Source organism: Schistocerca cancellata, chromosome 1 (genome assembly GCF_023864275.1).
Source record: "Schistocerca cancellata isolate TAMUIC-IGC-003103 chromosome 1, iqSchCanc2.1, whole genome shotgun sequence".
NCBI classification, from domain to species: Eukaryota; Metazoa; Arthropoda; class Insecta; order Orthoptera; family Acrididae; genus Schistocerca; species Schistocerca cancellata.
Genome location: NC_064626.1, coordinates 357,090,330 through 357,112,852, shown reverse-complemented (window position 1 = coordinate 357,112,852; position 22,523 = coordinate 357,090,330). Strand labels below are relative to the sequence as shown.

The 22,523-nt window shown below is 42.4% G+C and overlaps 1 protein-coding gene and 1 non-coding gene across 2 annotated transcripts in view; one reads left to right on the top strand and one right to left on the bottom strand.

The window, feature by feature from the left end:
• The window catches only part of LOC126174249 (protein scarlet-like), a 341,327-nt gene that overhangs the window by 134,187 nt on the left and 184,617 nt on the right, over window positions 1-22,523 (bottom strand). Inside the window, exon 2 of the mRNA XM_049921020.1 lies at window positions 9,787-9,852. The gene's annotated coding sequence lies outside the window, so the exon portion shown is untranslated. The remainder of the gene's footprint in view (window positions 1-9,786; window positions 9,853-22,523) is intronic.
• On the top strand, window positions 11,740-11,814 carry Trnat-ugu (transfer RNA threonine (anticodon UGU)). Its single transcript has one exon. It is a non-coding gene; the product is annotated as a tRNA-Thr (tRNA).

Below are 22,523 nucleotides of genomic sequence, written 5' to 3'. Positions count from 1 at the left end.
AAATAGGATTTAAACCCCATAACCTTCGTCAGTACTTATAAAACCATGATTCACTCCGTCCTTACCAGTGTCAGTGTAACATGAACCTCCGTTTCCCCAAAGTTTTATCCCTTCCGTGCAGTCCTGGAACAACGTGACGTCTGCCTCGCTTTTTGTGCCCGACAGTTTTCTCCCATTCGTATCCTGCACCAGTTTACTTAGTTTACATTCCCTCTCAAATACAAACAACACCTACGTCCCTCCTACCCCTTCCGCAAGCTTATTTCCAGCAAACTACAGTTTCCCTCACCCTGAGAACCAGCCCCGCCTCTATCAACACATCCCATGTTCCCTTCATCTCTATATTCTCCATTGTTGTCGTTGTCGTGGTCTTCAGTCCTGAGACTGGTTTGATGCGGCTTTCCATGCTACTCTATCCTGTGCAACCTGCTTCATCTCCCAGTACCTACTGCAACCTACATTCTTCTGAATCTGTTTCGTCTATTCATCTCTTGGTCTCCCTCTACGATTTTTACCCTCCACGCTGCCCTCCAATAGTAAATTGGTGACCCCTTGATGCCTCATAATATACCCTATCAATCGATCCCTTCTTCTAGTCAAGTTGTGCCACAAATTTCTCTTCTCTCCAATCCTATTCAATACCACATCATTAGTTATCTGATCTACCCATCTAATCTTCAGCATTCTTCTGTAGTACCACGTTTCGAAAGCTTCTATTCTCTTCTTGTCTAAACTATTTATCGTCCACGTTTCAATTCCATACAACACCTTACAAATACTTTCAGAAACGATTTCCCAACACTTAAATCTGTACTCGATGTTAACAAATTTTTCTTCTTCAGAAACGCTTTCCTTGCCATTGCCAGTCTACATTTTATATCCTCTCTACTTCGACCATCATCAGTTATTTTGCTCCCCAAATAGCAAAACTCATTTACTACTTTAAGCGTCTCATTTCCTAATCTAATTCCCGTAGCATTACCCGATTTAATTCGACTGCACTCCATTATCCTCGTTTTGCTTTTGTTGATGTTCATTTTATATCCTCCTTTCAAGACACTGTCCATTCCGTTCAGCTGCTCTTCCAAGTCCTTTGCTGTCTCTGACAGAATTGCAATGTCATTCATCGGCGAACCTCAAAGCTTTTATTTCTTCTCCATGGATTTTAATTGCTACTCCGAATTTTTCTCTTGTTTCCTTTACTGCTTGCTCAATATACAGATTGAATAACATCGGGGAGAGGCTACAACCATGTCTCACTCCCTTCCCACCACTGCTTCCCTTTCATGCCCCTCGACTCTTGTAACTGCCATTTGTTTTCTGTACAAATTGTAAATAGCCTTTCGCTCCCTGTATATTTCCTCTGCCTCCTTCAGAATTTGAAAGAGAGTATTCCAGTCAACATTGTCAAAAGCTTTCTCTAAGCTTGCAAATGCTAAAAACGTAGGTTTGCCTTTCCTTAATCTATTTTCTAAGATAAGTCGTAGGGTCAGTATTGCCTCACGTGTTCCAACATTTTTACGTAATACAAACTGATCTTCCCTGAGGTCGGCTTGTACCAGTTTTTCCATTCGTCTGTAAGGAATTCGTGTCAGTATTTTGCAGCCGTGGCTTATTAAAGTGATAGTTCGGTAATTTTCACATCTGTCAACACCTGCCTTCTTTGGGATTGGAATTATGCTCCATACTCTTTCCTAATGGAATTTCAGTTGCCTCTCCCTACCAGATCACAAATTCATTCCTTTGATGTACCCTTCCTTACAACACTAACTTACCCCGCCAATATCTTTCCATACCAAATGAAGGTTCCAAGGTAGCAGGTAGACAGGTAAATTAAAGTTTACCGTCCCGTCAGTAACGAGATTGTTAGAGAGGGAGCAAAAGTTCGCATTAGGAAAGGATGGACATGGGAAGCGGACGTGCCCTGTCCAAGGAAATCATCCCGGTATTTACCTTGAGCGATTTAGGGAAATCAGGAATATTTAAATCAGGGTGAGTCGGAGATTTGAACCGTCGTTCTCCCAACGTGTGTTGAGTGTGCTAACCACGACGCCACTTCACTCGGTAAATGGAAGTTCCAGTTCATCCTTTCCTTGTGAAGCTGCCATCCCACTCATCTGCTCACATCCACACCCCACTGCTAATTTTTTTTTCCACGTATACATAATACATCCCTTTACATATAATATCCGCTAAATATTATTCCACAACGGAATCCCTATCCGTAGTTACCAGAAGACCTCCTATGATGCTCCTAAAGATGAAAGTACATTAAATCATCATCACCTGTTTTACCTCTAAAATATTTTATACTAAATTCGTAAAATTGTATTCTGATTTTGCTAAAGAGTGGCGATTTGTCCGCCGCTAGGCGGGCTACAGTGGAGGAAATGAGGTAAATAAATAATAACTAAAAATTCCGGCTCATAAGAATGAATCATACATCGTGACGTACTACTTATGTTCGTGGAGATACTGCATAAAGTATGGTTTGTACTTGAGGAGCTAGAACTTCCTGTCGGTAAGGGACTCGAACCAGTTCACATCACAGGAACCGACTTAAAAATTCAACCGGCAGGAAGTGCCATCTGTAAAAGTCAAGTGCATACGTCTCAGTTACATTCCTGAGAAAGCAGGAGCCAAGTTCTCCATCCTAATATTTCTCCAGGATATATTAATATATTAGTTCCACAGCATCAGGACCTAGCGAGATACACACAAAGGAGGAGTATGAAGAGAGGATCTGTACAAGCAATCGAGTAGGGAAAGTTAAAAGTTATTCCTCAGTAACTCCAGTTGAACTTCGGTTGGTCAACTAGCTCTGGAATGGTCCAAGTAAATTGTGGAATAGAACAGGGTGGCACGGATGGCTACGCATCTGTCCAGTTGTTATTGTATAATTTACAATAAGCCGATACCTGACTAGCAGCGGAGTCTTTTCGTGGTGACTTATGCGAAGGGCTCTAGTTTCCAAGTGGCCTCATTTGTAGGTATTCGCTTGGCCAGCTGGTCAAATCTTACACTATGTAGGTCTGTGGGGCTCACTATGTTGAACAGTCTCACGCACCATTGGTCTAGATGTAAAAAAAAAGCAAAACTCCGCGCTCTGGCTCTGACGGACCAATCGGGGTCGACCGACCGCCGTGTCATCCTCTGCGAATGGCGTCATTCAAATGTGGTACGGTGGAGCGTGGGGTGAGCACACCGCTCTCCCGGTCGTTGTCGGCATTTTTTAAGCTGGAGCTGCTACTTCTCTCTCAAGTATCTCCTCAGTTGGCATCACGAGACTGAGTGCATCCCGTTAAAGTCCTCCCACCGAGGAAAAGTCCCTGGCAGCACTGGAAATCGAACCCGGGTCCTCCGCAATGCAGCCAGACTCGCTGACCACTGAGATTCAGAGGCGGACAACTTAGATGGGATCAGAATAAATTTATGTGCGTTGTACACTTTCCCTATGTGCTTCATATGGGATAAGCAAGACGCAAAAGTTCAAAAATGGGTCAAATGGCTTTGAGCACTATGCGACTTAACTTCTGAGATCATCAGTCGCCTAGAACTTAGAACTAATTAAACCTAACTAACCTAAGGACATGACACACATGCATGCCCGAGGCAGGATTCGAACCTGCGACCGCAGCGGTCGCTCGGGTCCAGACTGTAGAGCCTAGAACCGCACGGCCACTCCGGCCGGCACGCAAAAGTAGTCACTCTGGTCAACACTACACGTTTACATTGCACGTTAGTTGGGGGTGTGGCCTTATACTACGAAGCGTCTTCCTTGCATTCACTTGATGTACAAGAATTTTGCCAACAGTTGCTGAGCCATGAATATTTTCTTTACGCTCACGCTCACGCTCCTTTCGTCGACTCTGTTGTCTCTAAGCTCGCTTACGTGGGCTTACTATTCTAGTTGGATGTAACAGTATTATTATGCCCTCTTGGCTTAGTGAATTAACTGTAGCTTTTCTTTCCCTATTCCGGGCAGCAAATGTTCTCATGGGTCGTGAATGCTATAGGAGGAGGAGATTAGTATTTAACGCCCCGACGACAACGAGGTCATTAGAGACGGAGTACAAGCTGAATTCTAAAAAGAGGTATGTGGGTGAGAAATATTATTTGACACGACATACGAGTAATATAATAAGATACGGAGGACTAGCCAGTCGTACACGGATGGAAGAACAGAATACAAACACTGCAGCAAAAGACGTGTGGCACATACTTGTTCACGTATCCCATTTTTGCTTATCTGGAGCTATGTTCGACCCAAATAGTTATCAGTAGTTCACCAGTGTATGCATGTACTGAGTTGCCTCTTCAGTCTGTTGTAGAAACAGTGAAAAAATCCTCCGAGTTAAACAAAACGACAACTAATCACTATTTAGTGTACCCCGATTCTTACTACTAGCTGTAAGTTATAACGACGCAAAAGTGGGCATTGGTGATTGAGAAACCGAAAGGATTCGAAGGGGCAGATGTCCACGACGTTTAGTACTTTAAAACCAACTATTCAACATTAATCATAATTATCGGAAGAATCTCGACTAGCATAAACCTTCCCGTGGGAAACAGCGGCGTAAAATTGATTGTAGTTTATTTCGGCTACTTCAGTGTGCGCCAGACAGTCTAAAACATCATCAAGTGGGGTTGGCAGGTATCGATGGGATACCGCATATCAGTTTATAGCGAATGCCAAACGCAGTTTCGACAAGTTACGGTTACAATCATATCTGGAATTTCAAGGAAACAGATTCGCAAAATGACCTTCTTGAATAACTACAACATTTTTCACAAAAGAAAGACAGCTGTGAGTGTCTTGGAGATTAAAAAGATGCCTGAGCGGCCTTTCTGACGGCCACCTTAAACAGGTCTTTGGCAGACAGGCCTGCCACATTCAGTCGCTTTTCTTTTACCTTTTTCAGAGAGGAAGACACACTCCATACTGTAACACGTGTTACTGTTTCGGAGAGAACCAAACACCAGAACGAAGTAGCTGTGGTAAACCGGTTCCTAGCGTTCTTCTCTCTACAGGGCGTCTCTCCTAAGAGGCGTCAAGCGCATTTTCTCTGGCGCTTCAGTAGATATTTGCAATTTCGTTTTTGTACTGTGTGTCTGGGGTCACACCCCAAAAGACAGTGCTCATAACGACTTTCATGCAACGCCCAGTGTTGAGGAAGAGCTATGGTTTGTTTCCTTTTACATAATTTTTTCTTTTGGTCATCAGTCTTGTGACTGGTTTGATGCAGCCCGCCACGAATTCTTCTCCTGTGCTAACCTCTTCATCTCAGAGTAGCACTTGCAACCTACGTTCTCAATTATTTGCTGGATGTACTGCAATCTCTGTGTTCCTCTACAGTTTTTGTCCTCTACAGCTCCCTGTAGTATCATGGAAGTCATTCCCTCCTGTCTTAACAGATGTCCTATCATCCTGTCCCTTCTCCTTATCAGTGTTTTCCACATATTCCTTTCTTCTCTGATTCTGCGCAAAACCTCCTCATTCCTTACCTTATCAGTCCACCTAGTTTTCAACATTCGTCTGTAGCACCACATCTCAAATGCTTCGATTCTCTTAATAGCCTATGTTTCACTACCATACAATGCTGTGCTCCAAACTTATATTCTCAGAAATTTCTTCCCCAAAGTAAGACCTGTGTTTGGTACTAGTACTCTTGGCCAGCAATGCCCTTTTTGTCATTGCTAGTCTGCTTTTGATGTCCTCCTTGCTCCGTCCGTCATTGGTTATTTTACTGCCTATATAGCAGAATTTCTTAACTTCATCTACTTTGTGACCATCGATCCTGATGTTAAGTTTCCCGCTGTTTTTATTTCTACTACCTCTCATTACCTTCGTCCTTCATTGGTTTACTCTCAATCCATACTCTGTACTAATTAGAGTGTTCATTCAGTTCGGCAGAGCATGTAATTCTTCTTCACTTTCACTCAGGATAGAAATATCATCAGTGTATCGTATCATTGATATCATTTCACGCAGAATTTGAATTCCACTTCTGAACCTTTCTTTTATTTCCATCATTGCTTCCTCCACGTACAGATTGATCAGTAGGGGTGAAAGGCTAGATTCTTGTCTGCACCTTTTTTAATACGAGAACTCCGTTCTTGGTCGTCCACTCTTATTATTCCTCTTGGCTCTTGTACATGTTGTGTGTTATTAGTCTCTCCCTCTAGCTCACCCCTGTTTTTCTCAAAATTTCGAACATCTTGCACCGTTTTACATTGGCGAACGCTTCCAGTTCGACAAATCCTATGAACGTGTCTTGATTTTTCTTTATCTTGCTTCCATTATCAATCGCAACGTCAGAATTGCCTCTCTGGTGCCTTTACCTTTCCTAGTATATTATTTTTGTCAGCAACTTGGATGCATGAGATTTTGATTTGCGATAATTCTCGCACTTGTCAGCTCTTGCAGTTTTCAGAATTGTGTGGATGATGCTTTTCCGAAAGTCTAATGGTATGTCGCCAGACTTATACATTCTACACACCAACGTGAATAGTCGTTTTGTTGCCACTTCCCCCAATGATTTTAGAAATTCTGATGGAATGTTATCTATCCCGTCTGCCTTATTTGATCGTAAGTTCTCCAAAGCTCTTTTAAATTCTGACTCTAATACTGGATCACCTATCTCTTATAAATCGACTCCTGTTTCTTCTTCTATTACATCAGACAAACCTTCCCCCCTCGTACTCATACAGGCTTTCAATGTATTCTTTCCACCTATCCTCTCTCTCCTTTGCATTTAACAATGGAATTCCCGTTGCACTCTTAATATTATCACTCTTGCTTTTAATGTCACGAAAGGTTGTTTTGACTTTCCTATATGCTAAGTCTGTCCTTCCGACAATCATTTCTTTTTCGATGTCTTCACATTTTTCCTGTAGCCATTTCGTCTTAGCTTCCCTCACTTCGTATTTCATTCCTCAGCGATTTGTATTTCTGTATTCCTGAGTTTCCCAGAACATTTTTGTAATTTATCCTTTCATCGATCAATTGAAGTATTTCTTCTGTTACCCATGGTTTCTTCGCAGTTACCTTCTTTGTACCTATGTTTTCCTTCCCAACTTCTGTGATGGCCCTTTTTACAGAGGTCCTTTTTTCTTCAGCTGTACTGTCTACTTAGCTATTCCTTATTGCTGTATCTACAGCCTTAGAGAACTTCAACCGTATCTCGTCATTCCTTAGTACTTCCGTATCCCATTTCTTTGCGTATTGATTCTTAAACTTCAGCCCACTCTTGATCACTACTATATTGTGATGTGAGGCTATATCTGCTCCTGGGTTCGCCTTACAATCCAGTATCTGATTTCGGAATCTCTGCCTGACGATTTTACAATCTAACTGAAATCTTCCCGCATCACCCGGCCTTTTCCAAGTATACCTCCTCCTCTTGTGATTCCTGAACAGATTATTCGCTATTATTAGCCGAAACTTGTTACAGAACTCAATTAGTCTCTCTCCTCTCTCATTCCTTATCCCAGGCCCATATTGTCCTGTAACCTTTTCTTCTACTCTTTCCCCTACAATTGCATTTCAGTCTCCCATAACTATTAGATTTTCATATCCCTTTATATACTGTATTACGCTTTCAATACCGTCATACACTTTCTCTATCTCTTCATCTTCAGCTTGCGAGGTCGGCAGGTATACCTGAACTATCGTTGTCGGTGTTGGTTTGCTGTCGGTTCTGATAGGAACAACCCTAACACTGAAGGGTTCACAGTAACACATTCTGTATCCCGCCTTCCTATTCGTAACGAATCCTATTCCCGTTATACCATTTTTTGCTGCTGTTGATATTACCCTATACTTATCTGACCAGAAATCCTTGTCTTCTTTCCACTTCACTTCACTGACCCCTACTATATCTAGATTGAGCCTTTGCATTTGACTTTTCAGATTTTCCAGTTTCCCTACCGGGTTCAAGCTTCTGACATTTCACGCCCCGATTCTTAGTACGTTATCCTTTCGTTGATTATTCAGTCTTTTTCTCGTGCTAACCTGCCCCTTGTCAGTTCATTCCCGGATATCCGAATGGGGTACTATTCCGGAATCTTTTTCCAATGGAGAGATCATCATGACACTTCTTCAATTACAGGCCACATGTCCTGTGGATACACATTACGTGTCTTTAATGCAGTGGTTTCCACTGCCTTCTGCATCCTCGTGCTCTGATCATTGCTGATTCTTTCGTCTTTAGGGGCAGTTTCCCACCCCAAGGACATGAGAGTACCCCGAACCTCTGTCCGCTCCTCCGCTCTCTTTGACAAGTCCTTTGGCAGAATGAGGGGTGACTTCTTATGCCGGAAGTCTACGGCCGCCATAGGGAGAGAGGGAAGATGGACCGCTCTCCATAATTTCTGCCACTGTATCTCCGAATACTTCTGTTCGACCGGGTTTTACTGTTGGCAATACACTCGCTGACAGATGACGTCCATCGTTCATTCGCCATACCCACGCCCTGCCATCGGATCGCCACATTGTGTATCGTGATTCTTCACCCCACACAACGTTTTTCCACTGTTCAATCGCTCAATGTTTATGCTCCTTACACCAAGCGAGGGGTCGTTTGACATTTATCGGCGTGATGTGTGGCTTACGAGCAGCCGCTCGACCATGAAATCCAAGTTTTCTCACCTCCCACCTGTCATAGTACTTGCAGTGGATCGTGATGCAGTTTGGAATTCCTGTGTGTTGGCGTTGATAGAGGTCTGCCTATTACACATTACGACCCTCTTCAACTGTCGGTGGTCTCAGTCAGTTAACAGACGAGGTGGCCTGTACGCTTTTGTGCTGTACGTGTCCCTTCACGTTTCCACTTCACTATCACATCAGAAACAGTGGACCTATGGATGTTTAGGAGTGTGGAAATCTCGCATACAGAGGTGCGACACAAGTGACACCCAATCACCTGACCACGTTCGAAGTTCGTGAGTTCCGCGGAGTGCCCCATTCTGCTCTCTCACGATGTCTAATGACCACTGATATCGCTGGTATGGATTACCTGGCGTAGGGGCAGCACAATGCACCTACTATGAAAACGTATGTTTTTGGGGTTGTCCGGATACTTTTGCTCTCATAGTGTATACTTTTGAAGAGCAATTTGGGGATGACGATTGCATGTTTCAACAAGATAGAGCACCTGTTCATAATGCACGGCCTGTGAAGGCCTGTGGCGGAGTGGCTACACGACAATAACATCCCTGTAATGGGCAGCACAATGCATCTAGTATGAAAAATGTGTGTTTTTGGGGTTGTACGGATACTTTTGCTCTCATAGTACATACTTTCCACGTCTGAATCAAATGACTTGTCTTTCAAGTGTAAAATCTTTATGATGATTGAAAATATAGACATGGACAGCGTATGCCACTCGTTGTGGGCTGTATGCCGGGTCTGGTAAACAAACGTCTTCTATCAAACGATAAGAAGCTCTGCCAGCTAACTTCTCAGACGTCGCAAACACCCTTCTTTGGCGTCATATGGGATAATATTTTGCAAGAAGTCATTGCGTGCAGGAAAAATTTGTTTAAAACAAAAACGAGCCCTCAGGAACATGCGTGACGTTAATCGACGAAGCTCAACTTGATTATTTAAAAAGACAGAAATTCATATCCTGACTTTGAAATAAAGCTACTGAATTATGAGATTTGTGGTTGACCAAATGAATCTCTTTTAAAAGAAGAACAGTATTGAATTCGCTGAACACGAGCCAGAGGAGCTATATTGCAAACAACCAAACTTTTAGAAGAAACCAGTCATGCGTTACTTACACTCTCTGACGTAAATTTTCACGTGGACACTTGTGGCGGCAGCTCCTTCACGTATTGTGTTTCCACCTGCAACAATGAAAAATTTTATGTTGCCATGCGAGATAACCGTTGTAGTCAGTGATGGTAAAAACTGTAAATGTAATTATTCGCAAAATATATTTTAGTATTTCAGTCCCCTGCAAATGAGAGTTCTACAGCTCAATTATTGCATCTGCAAACACTCCAGCGCAAAAGCTCCAAATTGCAGCCTGCTTCATTTTGAGGTATGACATTTGGTACGCAGTACATATTCCACATTGGTGAAAAGAAATGAAAATGTTTAAAAGCATACAGGGTGCATAAATAACTACAGATTGGGTATAATAGGATATACTGTAGTGACTCCGTAAGCTATCAACACAGGAAGTATATAAGACAATCGAGTCGAGAATAAGAGTATTAGAGACGGAATACAAGATCATATGGGCAAAGAAGGAAACTTGTGTCGTTCAGTAGACCCCGCAGCATACTATACGCCATGGCACGACATTGTGGAAGGAAAGATCCAAACAAGCTGCAGTAAGTTTAATATTTTTTGCAACAGCTGTTTCGGGTTTATTGTCATTCTCAAGTAAAGTCTAGATTGATTTTACGTCCATATTGAATCTACAGTAAACTGTCATTGTCTAAGTTGTAGTTATTACATGGCATGTAGTGATTATAAACGTATGAAATGGGTATTGACACTTATTTGATAGATCTTTTACTATGAATGTCAAATAGTACTTGATAGTCAACGAACTATAAAATAAGTGTCAAAATGTATTACACACGTTTTATAATTACTACAGGTCATGTAATAACTCCGAATTAGACACTATAGTTATTATGAGTGCAATGTGGATGTCAAATCAAACTAGATGTGTCAAAATGTATTACACACGTTTTATAATTACTACAGGTCATGCAATAACTCCTAATTAGACACTATAGTTATTATGAGTGCAATGTGGATGTCAAATCAAACTAGATGTTACTTGAGAATGGCAATAAACGCAAAACAGCTGTCGTAAAGAATATTGAACTTGGCATTGAAGCATCGTCTGAAAGGACTTAGATTAAGCGAGTAAAGTCTAACTCAGGTAGCCTGAAAGGGAATTCCACTTACTTCCAGTATTTTAACCATTTTTTTCTACTAATGAGGAAGTATTTTCGGAAGGAATAGACCGAGGTTTCGTAAATTGGACGGGGATTTGAGCTATTTTCCTTATGAATACCATTCCTTTGTCGTTATCACTTCATCTCGCTCTTTCTAATTCATCAAACATCGCATCATTTTCGTCATACGGGACCGCAGTTCGGTTTTCTGTGGCGTTGTGCGAAATCAGATGACTGCCTGTTAGAATGATAATCGTAATAGTTGCCTGAATGAAGGACACAGGATCTGTAATACTCTTTAACATGTCCCGTGGTGATAGACATATGTACTCTGACCCGCTTTGAAACTTCTGTTGCGCTGTCGCAACTTCCCACATGCGACGCGTTCAGCCTTGGACCGAAGATTATCATAATACAAGAATAATTTGCCGATGGCTCATATCAGGCAATATATGACAGTTCAGCATAGTTTCCTCAAACTAGATTTAAGTGTTTGACAGTTATCACAGTGGTAATCACGTCTTATGCCGAGATGGATGACAAACAAAAACAGTATATCTCAAAATAGTAACTGTTATCGAAATAACAGACACCATTGATGACCGTGCAGCTTCTCTAGGATAAATGATAATTAATTGAATGCGCACAGGTTGCCGAACTTTTACGGGAATCGTCACCTTAGTGTGCGTGAGTAATGAGTGGATGGGCAAATATCTATTAGGTACAGTTACGTATGTAGATTGTGGACAATTTGGAATTTAGGTCTCACGGGAAGCATGCTAGGGATAAGTCTCTGCAGTCGTGCTCTTCATCTGGGTCCTCGGTGGCTCAGATGGATAGAGCGTCTGCCATGTAAGCAGGAGATCCCGGGTTCGAATCCCGGTCGGGACACAAATTTTCAGCTGTCCCCATCGAGGTATATTAACAACACCTGTCGGCAGCTGAGGGTTTCAATTAATTATCATTTAACAAAAATAGTGGTGGAAAATACAGTAGTACAAGAGGTGAGTCATTTTAGTTATGTGCGATGTGATATCGTGTACGAATATGACAAAGAGGTATATCAGAAAGGAGCAAAACTGGACACATGTGTAGAACAACAAGACAAAAAAAGTAACAAGAATGAAATTTAAAATACAGCAAAATCGAACATTGCGCTAAGGAAGTGAGTCGTGCGTCATTAATAAACAGTAATTATTGAGTACATTTCTCGTGGACAATATTAGCGGTCTTCATAAAATATTTTTAAGTTGAATTAAAAACAGTCTTGACGGAAAAAAATAAGCTGGCAAGAATAACCGGTTTCGGTCAAAATGCGACGATCACCATAATGACAGGCGGTGTGGTGAAAGGAGCAGGTATCGTGGATCCACGAACAACTGCTAAAATCAGCTAATGAGCAGTTGGCGTCACGTATCCACGATCTGCTCCGTTCACCGCCAACGCCTCTCGTCGTGGTGTAATAGGTCCGAGGATGATCACATTTTGACCGAAACTGCTTACCACTGCCAATGAAATTTTTTATTGTGGTCAAAACTGTTTTAATTCAGTTTCAAAATCATTTACAACCGACAAGAACGTAAGATCCAGAGCCGGCAGCAATGGCCGAGCGGTTCTAGGCGCTTAAGTCAGGAACCACGCGGCTGCTAAGGTCGCAGGTTCGAATCCTGCCTCGGGAATGGATGTGTGTGATGTCCTTAGGTTAGTTAGGTTTAAGTAGTTCTAAGTCTATGGGACTGATGATCTCAGATGTTAAGTCCCATAGTGCCTAGAGCCATTTGAACCATTCGTAAGATCCAGGTAGCTGAAATTAGGTTTCTTGCGGTTGTGTAAGGCTTTAGCAACGTTAACAGATTAAGAAATAACAGTCCGTCTGTCAGAATTTCTTCTGGAATCACAGCGGCCTGCTTTCCGACGCCAGAAATTCCATTCTCATCGGAGCGGCGCCTCCGGTGCTACGTGGAGCTGCCAGCAGCCATTGTGGCCTACACCACAGAGGAACCTGCAGGTCTTGGGGTATTATGACGGGTCGTAGTGTCCGTGCAATGAGAGACTATTAGCACACCACGTGATTCTAGTAATTGTGATTCAGTCTTCCATGGCTGACAGTACATCCGACTTAGCGGCTCTCACCTATTTCAAGGCAGCGACTTGAGAACTATTTCTCATTTTTGTAGAATTAATCTCCAAAGAGGTACAGGAGAAATTTTTATGTTTTCATCAATAAGTTGTTAACTCACATTCGGCCTGGGGATCAAATTTTGCTTTGTCGATCCCGACATAGGCTATAACGTTTTCCACAACCGACTTGGTAAATACTGAGCAACAAGGTACACACATATTTAGAAAACGTCAGCACACTTTTAAAAAAGCTAACTTTAGACGTAGACAGTTGGGTTGCGTAGATGCCCTCACGGGGGGAGGGAGTGGCGGAAGGAGGGAGGAGGGATGGCGGCAGCCGGCCGGAGTGGCCGTGCGGTTCTAGGCGCTACAGTCTGGAGCCGAGCGACCGCTACGGTCGCAGGTTCAAATCCTGCCTCGGGCATGGATGTGTGTGATGTCCTTAGGTTAGTTATGTTTAATCAGTTCTCAGTTCTAGGCAACTGATGACCTCAGAAGTTAAGTCGCATAGTGCTCAGAGCCATTTGAACCATTTTTGATGGCGGCGGGGAGGGCATCCGGGCACCCTCTTACCAATAGCATTGCCAAATGCGAAAACTGAGTTGCCGACTTCGTAAGACACGGGATAAATGTCAGGAAAAGGAAAGGAGTGTAGATTTCCATGAACCGTTATCGGGTCTCGAGGTTTATGTTTCTAGATTTCAGAAGAGGCTTGTTTTTATGGAGACCTGTATGGTTCCGAAATTGTTATCGTTTATTTTCATTTGTTTGATATATATTACAAAGTTTATTTCATCCACATGTCCTCTCCCCGATGTTATTCAATCTGTATGTTGAGCAAGTAGTAAAGGAAACAAAAGAAAAATTCGGAGTAGGTATTAAAATCCAGGGAGAAAAAATAAAAACTTTGAAGTTCGCCGATGACATTGTAATTCTGTCAGAGGCAGCAAAGGACTTGGAAGAGCAGCTGAACGGAATGGACAGGGTCTTGAAAGCAGGATATAATATGAACATCAACAAAAGCAAAACGAGAATGATGGAATGTAGTCGAATTAAGTCGGGTGATGCTGAGGGAATTAGATTAGGAAATGAGACACTTAAAGTAGTAAAGGATTTTTGCTATTTGCATTGGAGGGCAGCGTGGAGGGTAAAAATCGTAGAGGGAGACCAAGAGATGAATACACTAAGCAGATTCAGAAGGATGTAGGTTGTAGTAGGTACCGGGAGACGAAGGAGCTTGCACAGGATAGATTAGCATGGAGAGCTGCATCAAACCAGTCTCAGGACTGAAGACCACAACAACAACAACATGTCCTCCTTCGTGTTACAGTTTCACTATTGGTAGAATGTTAGGCCTAATTTAAGTCTCTCAGGGACATAAGCAAAAATGCAAACCTGTAAGAGGAAGAACGTGAACTGTTGGTGGATTCTCGCAACCAGCAGACGAGACGATGAGAGTCAGACAGCGTCCCACGACCGATTGCGGGTCGAATCGCGTCGCTTAGACTCGTAGTCTCCCAATTGCCTACGTTTTCTCGCCTCCTTCCTTCTGTACAACCCTGCTCTGTGCACACTTTTTCTTTGGGGCTTGGTCTCGTTATCCATTTTCTTGTTCACTTGCAAATCAAATAACTTTCAAACTAAACTTCTACTGCGGTAAAAACATGGTTTTTTTCTTTTTTCAAACACTGGTATCCATTTCTTTTAAGGAGAAAAATGTCCCTTTATCGAAGCTGACAACAAAAACTTCAGGTTTCTTGAAAGTTGAGAAAAATTTTATCTCCTGCAAAATAGAAGCAATTCCTTCCTGGCGGGTACTGTCGTGGCCCTTTCAGCTGGCAACGTGTAATACCATAGCTTAGACACTACGTACCTTTTGTTGATTCATTTTTTTCTATTTTGTTCAACACCCCATCGTTGAACTTCTGTAATTAGCGAATGCTTAATTCGATACTGTAATATGCACAATAAGAGCAAATGATGTTTTGTCTTCCTCACATAATCTCTTCGGTTATCTTGGAGGTTGATCAATTTTGTTTAAACAATTTTTTGTAGAAATGTCAATATGTGCAAATGTTCTGTTTTAATTAATATGTTTGGTTGTTATTATGTAATTGCTGATCCTCACTTACGGTTATTAGTTATTTTGTATGTGAAAGATGTTGTGGTTCCCCTCGGGAACGGAACTGTGTAGTGCGGGCAAATTGTGGTTGGCCTAGGTAGAAAAGATGGAACCAAGAGTCAGTTGGGGACGAGCTACCAAACTATCAACTGCTCATGTAAAAGTTGTGTATTGTGCTTGTTCCGAGAGAGAGACTTTTCCTGACGCTTTCCAATGCCTCGGATTGATGGAAAAGAGCTGGAACTATTCTGGAATTGGTATCTGTCATCGCCACCAAGAAATGACAGAGTCCAGCAATTCTACCTGAAAATCCACCTATCAACATTCAATCGCCACCACATTGCGCAATCACTGTAATGGAACACTATAGTAATGTACAGTGAAGGATCAGCTCATAGGATGTTACGGTGTACCCAAATATAAGGTAAAATTTGACTGACTCTTGCACCTACCGTGGTTTATCCTCAGTCACATATCCTCTTAGGGTCCCATTCACGCTAAAGTGTTTACCGAGTGTCCTTTATTGAAGGCATATTAAAATTAATATGGCAATAGAGTGTGCTAAAATAAATATTGTTTGTTGAAAGGATCTTACAAATATCGCTGCAGTAAAAGTTCAGAACTGCAACTGTTGAGAGTTATATGTTCATGCTTGCTAAGTGTTTCACTGCTGTAATGAAAGTGTGTTTAGTTTTCTCTGCTACAGTGGTCAAGATTAAGGCCCCCCCTCCATTGAAATTAGTTCAAAGGCACATAGTTACGTAATTATAGAAAGTTTAAATTACTCTTGCTATTCAAGTCAAATCCTGTACAATATTGGGTTCCTCTTGTGTATTAAAAGTGCATATTAATGCTGTAATAGGATGCACAGTTTGTCTATTACGCTCATGCTACATAAAAATTAATAGAAAGACAACTATCTATGAAAACAGTAACTTCTTTATTCAAAAGACAGTGAGAAGTAATCTGTTAGTGAATTACATTTAATTTTCATTCTAAATAAAAAGGTGTTTAGTAGTGAGAGACTTAAACTATGCACAATAACTAATTTTGCTGTACACCATATCTGTATTTCATGTCAGATAGGAATATGTTTGAAAAGTCATATTAAACCTATGTCCAATTCTTGATTCTAAAGTGCATTGTAATAGTAATATCATTGAAACCACTCAGTTTGACTACGCCCTGAAGGTAGTAGTTTGTATCGTTATCTGTTATATTTATGCAAATAGTTTGTTCTGCTCTAGCTGTCAACTCCAAACTTAACGTTAACATATGCAGGTGCCAGAGTTCATTGCACTCGCGTGTGGCAAAATATAGGTTGTGTTTGTCCGTTAAAGTTACTCATACCTGCTTTCTTAAACAAGAATGTTAATCATTCTCCTGCCTAATTAGGCTGGCGACAGTTTTCTTTATTCTTTGAACAGTGTGGATAAGTAAATTATTGTTTGGTACTGTTTAAATATTTATCTAATTTTGACTTTCACTCCCGATAAGCCACCTCCGTTAGATACAACACGGTCAATATAACGAAATTCCTCTCAGAGGGTAACACTGCTCTGCTTCTTTATACTATAATTGCTTGAATGAAAATAATTTCATTGTACGAACTGCCCCCAACTGCAGGGTTATGGTATAGCAGTAGCGGACAGTAGTGTTATAAACGGTTGGGCTTTACATCGATGCAAAATGTAGCACTAGAAAGATCGAAACACATAAGGGCCCTATGAGCCACGGAGTTACTCCTACATACAGCCGCCGGTCGCTAGTATCAAACGCGAAATCTTTCAACCGCTTGTATTAGTTATGTACATGGCTACAAGTATACAAAAAGTGTTAGTGGGAGAAAGGTAAGACGGCTGGCACCGGTGGCGGGCGACTAGCGCCTACTGCGTGGCTTGGAGGTCGTCCGCCTTCCCAAGTGGTGGGACCGGCTCTCCGACTGAGGCGGTGGCTACCGCGCGTTGCAGCCACTGCAACACGTAAAGTACTTGCAGTAGCAGAGAAACTCCGTGGGGAGTTCTTCGAAAATCTTCCCAACAAAAAAAAAAACGACTTTTCTACTGTTAAGGAAGAACTGATGAGAGGTAGGGAATGCATGTGATGCGCTAATTGCTGATAGGAACTTAAGAACTTTGGAAAATAATAATAATCAGTATTCTGTAAAACAAAGTGTGACGGAAGGGGGCCGGGGACAAGAGGGCTGCCACAGGTTTGTATACATCGTCCACTGTCTCCACTGACATGCTGAATATTAGTATTATCCTCTATACATGGCATTTCATCAAAACATTGTTTGCTTTTGACACAAAATGTAGCACAAATGATTTAAAAAACAGAATATTATAATGCTGCTCATTAAAAGTGCAACACAAAGAGTGTAAGCCCACAAATAAATATTATTTATTGCTCACGTACAGTCTGGCAAAACCATTACGTGATTAAATTTGTGAGTGATTATATGCAGGAGGATTCAACTGCCTCAACCAATGGGTTATATGCAACCCGCAATGCCTTTTAATACCACGCACAAGATTTCCATATTCTCTCACTCGCTATGCACTAACTGTTAGTCCTACAGAAAAAAATGAACGGGATCTGTTACTAGGAAATTTAATATAGTTAAATGTTGTTCTGGGATACGTTTCGGCTGGAGGCAGTGGTTTTCGAATTATTCAAGAAAAACGTACAAAAGTGACCTTCAAACACGCTTTTCTTGAATAACTCTACAACCGTGGCCTTCAGCGAATGGGTGCCGTATCCCAATAAAAAATTTAACTTCATTAAATTTCCTACAAAAACGTACTGTTCATTTTTTTCTGTAGGGCTAATACACTTCTGGCCATTAAAATTGCTACAACAAGAAGAATTGCAGATGATAAATGGGTTTTCATTGGATAAATATATTATATTGGACATGTGATTACATTTTCACGTAATTTGGGTGAATAGATCCTGAGGAAAAAAATGGCTCTGAGCACTATGCGACTTAACTTCTTAGGTCATCAGTCGCCTAGAACTTAGAACTAATTAAACCTAACTAACCTAAGGACATCACACACAAATGGTTCAAATGGCTCTGAGCACTATGGGACTTAACTTCTAAGGTCATCAGTCCCCTAGAACTTAGAACTACTTAAACCTAAATAACCTAAGGACATCACACACATCCATGCCAGAGACAGGATTCGAACCTGCGACCGCAGGGGTCGCTCGGTTCCAGACTGTAGAGCCTAGAACCCCACGGCCACTCCGGCCGGCAGATCCTGAGAAATAAGTACCCAGAAGAACCACCTCTGGCCTTAATAACGACCTTGATACGCCTGGGCATTGAGTCAAACAGAGCTTCGATGGCGTGTACAGGTGCAGCTGACCATCCAGCTTCAACACGATACCACAGTTCATCAAGAGTAGTGACTGGCGTATTGTGACGGGCCAGTTGCTCGGCCACCATTGACCAGACGTTTTCAATTGGTGAGAGATCTGGAGAATGTACTGGCCAGGGCAGCAGTCGAACATTTTCTGTATCCAGAAAGGCCCGTACAGGACCTGCAATATGCGGTCGTGCATTATCCTGCTGAAATGTAGCGTTTCACAGGAATCGAATGAAGAGTAGAGCCACGGGTCTTAACACATCTGAAATGTAACGTCCACTGTTCAAAGTGCCGTCAATGCGAACAAGACGTGACCGAGAAGTGTAACCAATGGCACCCCATACCATCACGCTGGGTGATACGCTAGTATGGCGATGACGAATATACGCTGCCAATGTGCGTTAACCGCGATGTCGCCAAACACGGATGCGAACATCATGATGCTGTAAACGGAACATGGATTCATCCGAAAAAATGACGTTTTGCCATTCGTGCACCCAGGTTCGTCGTTGAGTACACCATCGCAGGCGCTTCTGTGTGTGATGCAGCGTCAGGGGTAACCGCAGCCGTGGTCTCCGAGCTGATAGTCCATGCTGCTGCAAACATCGTCGAACTGTTCGTGCAGATGGTTGTTGTCTTGCAAACGTCCCCATCTGTTGACTCAGGGATCGAAACGTGGCTGCACGATCCGTTACAGCCATGCGGATAAGATGCCTGTCATCTTGACTGCTAGTGATACGATGCCGTTGGGATCTCGCACGGCGTTCCGTATTACGCTCCTGAACCCACCGATTCCATTTTCTGCTAACAGTCATTGGATCTCGACCAACGCGAGCAGCAATGTCGCTATACGATATCAAAGTCGGAAACGTGATGGTACGCATTTCTCCTCCTTACACGAGGCATCACAACAACGTTTCACCAGGAAACGCCGGTCAACTGCTGTTTGTGTATGAGAAACCGGTTGGAAACTTTCCTCATATGAGCACATTGTAGGTGTCGCCACCGGCGCCAACCTTGCGTGAATGCTCTTAAAAGCTAATCATTTGCATATCACAGCATCTTCTTCATGTCGGTTAAATTTCGCGTCTGTAGCACGTCATCTTCGTAGTGTGGCAATTTTAATGGCCAGTAGTGTATTTACAGAGATCAGACACAGGTGTAGCTCTTTTTTGTGTCTTCTGACACTTGTTGCGGGCCACCACGAATTCCTCTCCTGTACCAATCTCTGTGGCTTAGAAGGGGTAGAGCGAGAGTTGAATCAGAAACTCTAATAGTATCTGCCCAAGATTAGGCCTAGAGGATGAAGAACTAAGAAAAAGTTGTAATGGGAACCACTCAAGACGACAGAAGTCAGCTTTTCTGACTGCCCTCTAAGACCAAAGGACATACAATATCAAGCTCTCTTATATTGGCAAACAATGTATGTCTCCCAATAAAAAGTGCTCATACCTTCATTGGAAAATATGCAGTGCTCTAGGAGCACCAGCTCTCTCCATAAAATAGTATAACCAGGTGGCTAAACTGGTCACAACAACTTTGGATGCAATTGGCATCCAATATGACCAACAATTACTTACTGACCAAACGGGTGCAGCTAACAACTCTGACAATTTTGTGTGTCACCTAGATAAAAATTTGTGTCTCGCTATCAATGCATCAGTCCTATGTAATGGGAATATTAATGGTATGCCAGGTTAGAAGAAAAAGATATGTAAAGATCTGATTATCGAGACCGTTCGAATGTGGAATGTTAAAATCGATGTCATCCACTTTATTATCGACACCCTGAGATCACATAACCTGAAGAGCTTGAAATACGCCGGCCGGAGTGGCCGAGCGTTTCTAGGCGCGTCAGTCTGGAGCCGCGCGACCGCTACGGTCGCAGGTTCGAATCCTGCCTCGGGCATGGATGTGTGTGATATCATTAGGTTAGTTAGGTTTAAGTAGTACTAAGTTCTAGGGGACTGATGACCTCAGCAGTTAAGTCCCATAGTGTTCAGAGCCATTTGAACCAATGAAATACACAAAACTCAATTATTCATAACCCTCATCTGTTGTGTAAATTATTGTAAAACACTTAAGTCACCAGGCCTATTCCTGAGGAAGCTGGAAGAAATCTGTACTAAACTTGACTGAATCCAGTAACATAAACTTTGTTGGGAAAAATAAAGACAATAATACATATAACGAGGAACACACGGAATTAAAAAAATTTCAGAGTTATCAGAGTTGTGAAAAGCAATTTTTCTCACTGCGATTTTGTCAAAGATAGTGAAAACTAGCAGAAATGTGTATCACGAGCACAGAAGGAATCAAATGAAGAGAAGTTCACTTGACACAGGAAGAGCGAGAAATAATGGAGTAATATCAACAGATTAGGTGGAAAGAAATAGAAATAGATAAAGGCGAGAAAAGTATGGCTCGTCGTTAATACGTCGGAGATACTGGTTCATTGTTGGGCAGAAAGAAAATGGGTGGGATATACCGAGAAGATAGCTACGCCGATGATAAGAAAGCCATTATCTCCTCTTGAATGCAGAGTGGTTTAGGATAAGACGTAGGTTACAGATATTTTATTATTTATTTCTTGTGATAGACTACGTCACGACTTTTCCAAGGGCGTGTAAGAACTCGTCGCCAGCAAATTGCGCGTGCGCTGTCACTGAGTTGATAGATGTAGTCAAATTTTCGTAGGGTGAGGACCCAGTCGAAGGGCGAAAAAATTCGCATAATGATGCACCACAGTAAACAGTTCCATACCAATGCAATCAGTTCTGTTTCTTTTGCCGTATTAATCTTTCCGAAGGATTCTCGGAGAGACAGAAAAGATGTTCCTATACGTAATCTTGATTCGCCATGTCTACTCCCCTGCTCTCACGGCGGCAAAACAAAGGCAATTCAACAAGATTAATAGTCCGCCCCCGGCAGCTGAGTGGTCAGCGCGACAGAATGTCAATTGGGGCCCGGGTTCCATTCCCGGCTGAGTCAGAGATTTTCTCCGCTCAGGGACTGAGAGTTGTGTTGTCCTATTCATCATCATTTCATCCCCATCGACGCGCAAGTCGCCGAAGTGGCGTCAAATCGAAAGACTTGCACCCGGCGAATGGTGTACCCGATGGGAGGCCCTAGTCACACGACATTTACATTTAACAAGATTAATATATCCATACCGGCCATCGTTGCCCAGGTCGCTGGCAGGCGCGTGCAGTGGCTTTCGGTTCGGAGGTAAGTCGGTTCGAATCCTTGGTGGCGGTACATTTTCACTGCCCGTATTTATCCGGTAAGGCGAGGAGAGGTGGTGTCGTAAAGTTCCTGATCGCCACCAGTCTTTGCGCTAATGTCCTGGATTTAGTTCCCAACCTCCCTGTAGTGTCTCGTGAAGTCAGGGCATGCTACACTGTTGGTGGTGATGCATTCGGCAGAGGAGCACGGGGATGCTATTGAAGATTCGAAGGTTGTGTGCCGGCACCATATTTAACCCCGTCCCTTCCCCTCTCTCATAACAACACAAACCCGTCACTGCACTGCCCAAGCATTCATTATGGTCATCCACAAGAAGCAGATAGGCCTACAAACTTGACACTTCCTAACGGGTCGGAGGAAGACAGTAGCAAACAACCTCCACTAGGACCTTGCCAAGAGCGGTTATGCAGGATTTCTGCATCTGCTCCGCTGATCACATTCCCTCAGTATGGGGCTTCTTTGCCTTGACTGTATCCATATACTTCCACATCCACGTCGCGGCCTAGATCGAGTCCCAACAAAATGTATTACCTACACGTAATACTTATAGTGTGACTTTCGGCAAGTTACTAATAGTGACATATTAGTAATTGTAGCATAAATTCATTATGTTTGACAGTTCTTTGTAAACTTTAACAGCCGTGCATAATTGCGCAAGACGTTTGCGCGAACTAATGTTTAGTCAAGATAAAGTATCAAATTAACTAACCGCACAGTTTCTAAAACAAATATAGAGT